The sequence below is a fragment of the Entamoeba invadens genome, assembly GCF_000330505.1.
Source record: "Entamoeba invadens IP1 unplaced genomic scaffold scaff_1105074726521, whole genome shotgun sequence".
NCBI lineage: Eukaryota > Evosea > Mastigamoebida > Endamoebidae > Entamoeba > Entamoeba invadens.
Genome location: NW_004440443.1, coordinates 7,888 through 13,305, shown reverse-complemented (window position 1 = coordinate 13,305; position 5,418 = coordinate 7,888).

The window sequence follows — 5,418 nt, the reverse complement described above, 5'->3', positions numbered from 1 at the left end:
TTTTATTGCAATAATTGAACTTTGTAGAGACATTTTGACACTTCCATTTCCAATGATGTCAAGATATAGATTACATTTTAATTGCGCACCATTAGTGACTGTTAACACAATAGAGCCATTTGTTGTTGTATCACCTATGGTCATATTAGAGACATAATAGCAAGAATTAGTAATAGTTGTTGATTTTGTAAGTTTGTTTTGTATTAAACAATATGTCTGACCCATAACAATACCGAATAGAAGAGTAAATGTCAAGTAAAAAAGTGTAGAGTTAATATTATAAGACATTTTTTAATTTATTAGATGAAAGCTTTTTTGAATTGAAAAATCACATTATTTTGGTTTGAAGTTTCATTTATGTTTTATAACAAGAAAAAGCTTATTGATTCGACTAACGATAAAAGCTAAAATTGGTAAAATGTGAAAACAATAAAAAATTGAGATGTAATTGTTTAAAAGTTTTTTGTGATAATTTCCATTTTAATATATTTTTGTGTTATTTTTGTAAAAAGAAAAAGATTCATGCTTTTAAAATATATAACCGTTATAAATAATAAATAATAAATATACCATAATAAAATATAATATACAAAAATATAAAGTATATACTTGAGTATTTAAAGTTATTGGTAGCTTTATTTTACATGTAAATTTAAAAATTTGTTAAAATGATTCCAACTCTTATTCTGATTATTTTTATAGTGTTTATACACATTTTATACCAATAAAACAAAAAAACATTATCTCAGCGCATTGATCGACATTACTTTAGTCAAAATCATTATATTAATGTTGTCGATTTGTCATAAAAATCCATTGATATTGTCCATAACAATTGATAAAGAAGTTAATTGGAGTTGTGTCTTTGTGATTAAAATGTATCAATGTATAATAGTTCACTGTTATAAAAAGCGTTTTTCAATATTTTATAGTTTTTATGTTAAAATAGTTTAAAAAGTGCTTTAGTTATGGTCATTTTCAATTACCGGAAAATTTAGTAAAGAATGGGGAGAAAGCCACACCACATTTTTTCACATGAAAATTGTTTATTTTTTCGGGAATTTTTCTTTGAATTTTTCTTCCCGAAAATTGACTTGAATTATATACTGAAAAAATGTGGTGTGTCTTTCTACCCTGGTGTTACTTTCTCTCCATACTGTACATGTTTCAACCATAAAGATAAAACCTCAATTTGATCACTTTCTTTTAGTTTTTAATGGCTATTAACTCACCTTGGCATAAAGTAACTCACTTTAACTATTTGAAATTAAATATTAGTCGTTTTACTATAAAAAAACTATACTCATCAAAAAAAACTATGTTTAGTATATCCATAGTTCAACAACTATATAAAGTTTGTAAAATTTATTTAAAAAATAAACCATAATTAACTATATTTATAATACTCGAAAAATAGAAAATAAAATAAATGGTAAAGAAAAAATTTATTTGGTACAAATAGTATCCAAAACAACAATATTAAAAATTTGACAAAATTTACATTTATCAATTCAAATTAAATCATTTTGAGTTGTTGTACAGTTTTGTTATAAACTATTGGGCAACAAATTTAATATATTTAATATATATATGTGTTTATATTTTTATCCAAAATACTATTATGCCCAAACAGATACATTCCACCAATATATTATTTAATTTGGTGGAATCATTTTCGTTGTTAGTATGAAGTTACATGTTTAAAAGTTTTAATGTTTTATTTAAATTGTATTATATTTTTCATAAAAGTGTGAAAATAAACAGTAATTTTTTATGAATCTTTTTTATAAAATCGTCAACAAGTAATAATTAAATTTGTTTTTATTTTACTTTGATAATTGTTGTGATGTTAAAGAAATACAATGGTTTCATTTTGTGTGTTGTAAGATGAAAAAAAATATTATGATAAGCAAGTAAAAATAAAACAATAAATAACACTTGTCTATAATTGTTAACATAAGTTGCTGTATTATATTTGTGAATAACGACGCAATGACTAAAATTAAAAAAAAAGTATTATACTATGACAAATTCTTAAAGATTTTTCATTGAACAAACGAAATGTCACAATTATTAAACATAAGCTCCAATCAGAAATTAAATTATTTATCTCTTAATATTTTATCAAAAAATATCAATAAAAAAATTAACACAAATGTTTATCTTTATTTACTCATTCAAATGTTTTGTAATGCACTAACTTTGTTTTTCCAATTAATTAAAAGGTATACAACTTAGAGACAACTTTAAATGTGTAAAACTTTACATATGTTAATCGACTTCATTTTTTAAATCACATTTTTAATAATTAACGTAATTAAAATAATTTCATCATAGAAATTAATCAATACAACCTAATTAATTATTTTCATTGTTTGTGTTGTTGTTAAAATTTACATGATATTTTGGTTATAAACATTACTCAGCTGTTTAATGTCGTGTTCATCATATACTCTAATAAGTTATTATTCCGACATCTTAACATTTTACATGATTAAATTTTTATATATTAAGTTGTGTTTGTAGTAAAAGTGTACTTTATTGATAATGTGTCTTTGTTATTCGTAGTTTTATTGTATGTATTGTTGTAATTAATAAACAATTAAACCAGTTGTTTGGGTTATGACAAACGTATGTAATTGTTCTTGATGACGAAAAACATTTTTATCATTTTGGTTTTATATTATTCAATGTTTTTACTTTAAAATATTGTTCGTTTAATTCAAATATCTTTGGTTAAATAACTCATTTATTATTTATTTAATTTTTTATTGACTGTTCAAAACAAAAATGATACAAATTTTAAAATCGTAATATAATAAATTCAAATGTGTAACAACACATTCACTTCGTTGAATTTGTATGGCGATATCTTTCGTGTTGACAACGATATAATTATTGAACGCAAAGAGTATTTTTTTAAATCGATTAATCGATTTGTTTATATTTTTTTTCATTTATGTAAACTTTAATTCAATAACAAAAATAATTTAAGTAAGTCAAAATGTTATTTATTTTGTTATTTATTTTTGTTTTTTCATCACAATCCAGATATGAATTATTTTGATTAATGGCAAATTTGCCCAAATGGTCAAGTTTTTGATTGAGTGGATACTTATATAGTAATTTAAATTAAAACTATATTTTATTATTTTGAAGAAATTTTATTTTATTATTTAAAAAACCATTAAAATAGTAAATTATTTTTTAAGTGAGTTACTTTTATAAAAGTGAGTCAAAAAGCGAAGTAGTGAGTCATTATTTGACAAGTGAGTTTTAAAAGTGAGAGGTGAGTTAATAGCCATAAGTGCTTTCGTGTTATCACTTTATGTGCCCGAAAGATTAACCATTTTAAAAACCAAATTCTTTATATTTTTTATTACAAATTCTATTATATAGTTAATAATTATTATTAAATAACAATTAAAATAATGTTTCTGTGTGTGCTATTTCAAATTTATTACAATAATTGCTTGATTTAAAATATAAAATGGCAAACGACCGGAAAAGAAAGATGACATGGATGATAACATATTTTCAATTGTGGATAAATGCTGGGTTCACGATCCCATCAAGAGACTTGATATCAAAGATGTTATAAAACAGCTAGATAACTTGTGATGTAATTGTTTTATGTTGTATCCATATAATCAAATCCAAATAAACATATAATTTGTTATTACAATTCAAACAAACTGTTGTTAATACAATTTTTAATTAAAGATAAGTGACATACTTGGACCAAATTACGTGGCAATTCCTATTCATAAAAATAGTGGACAAAATGAGATTAAATGATTTGGATCAAAGATGTTATAAATTAAAAGATTTTTTTAAGATATAACATCTTCAGTAAAGGTTGAATAATTTATTTTATATTTATAATAATTTGACAATAAAACAATTATTATTTGTAAGTTATTTAAACTTTTGTATTTAGTGTTGTTGAGCACTTTAAGTAATTAACATTCATATGTTTTATTTATTATTGCCTTTTTTCAAAAAGTTATTGAAACTTGTCTGTCAGTTACAGTAAATCCTTTCAAAAAATGTATATTTAAAAAATGTGTTCTCTCAAGAACAGGCAAATTAAATAAATTTCAATGGTTAAATGGAATTAAAATAAATTAAAAATATGTATTATTAAAAAGCAAACAACAAAGGAATAACAACCAATTTATTTAAAAAATAAATAAAAATCAAAAAATTTTTTTGTTTGTCATGTTACTTTTTAATCAACATCACAAATTGGGCGTATTAATAAATTGGAATGTTGAATCTAAATATATTATTATGATTTTAAATCTTTATTGTTTTTAATAATAAAAATATAATTTAAATATAAAAAATTTGTTATTTGTTTGATATATATATTTTTTACAACAAAGTATTTTTCTTATAATAATTGTAATGATAGGGTTGATTATTAAAATTAATAGTATTTTTGCTAGAAAATATAAAAATAAATTTGAAATTATTATTTTGTTTTGTATTTTGATAGACATTTTTTTATTTTTATTTCCTGATTTTTCAAATAACAGTTTTTTATACTTTGAAAACAAACAAAACAGGTGATTATTGAATTGAAAATAAAAAACAACAAGTGATAACTATAAAAAGTTTAAATAATTTGGTTGTGAACAACCAATAAAACAATCCAATTGCTATAACAATACAAACAATATAATAACTTTTTAATACAAGAAAAGTGTTTTATATTTAAAACACTTTTATTTTATATTTGAAGTAAATTAACATTCTTATCCGAATAAAAATACAATATAAATGACTAAAGAGAGACATTATGGCGTTGTTTTGCTTTTAAAATTTAACATAGTCGACACAAATACGAAAAGAGTTGTTTGGTTCTACTTTTTTTAAAGACAAATCGAACAATTAATGAGCATTGAAAACATCAAAAACCTTAAAATAACATAAAAATGACATATAAAGATCCATTTTGCTTGTATACCAACAGAATATTAATAATTTATTGTATTTTTGATTGTTTAATAAACACGAAAATTAAAAATAGAAGGAATAAACAATATATAAAGCAAGAATTTGAATATCAAACACATCAATCAAAGTATGGCGACACTAAATCAAAATTACATTGTAATTATCTCGGACAATTTATGTGTTAGACCAAATGGGGGTCATTTATTATCATCCAAGCTTAAATACCACAAAGCTTGTAAATACATTTCACAAACTCTTACAGATTATACTGATGATTGAAACTAAACACATTTAAATCAACAACATATGTAATGTCTCTATTAAAATAACAATAGAATTTACTTAAATACTCTTTTCCATGTGGTAATATTAATACATTCAATGAATTGTTACTCGATTTCATTACAACATACGAAGAATTAAATTCAATAACAAATCCACATTATCAAAGGCGTC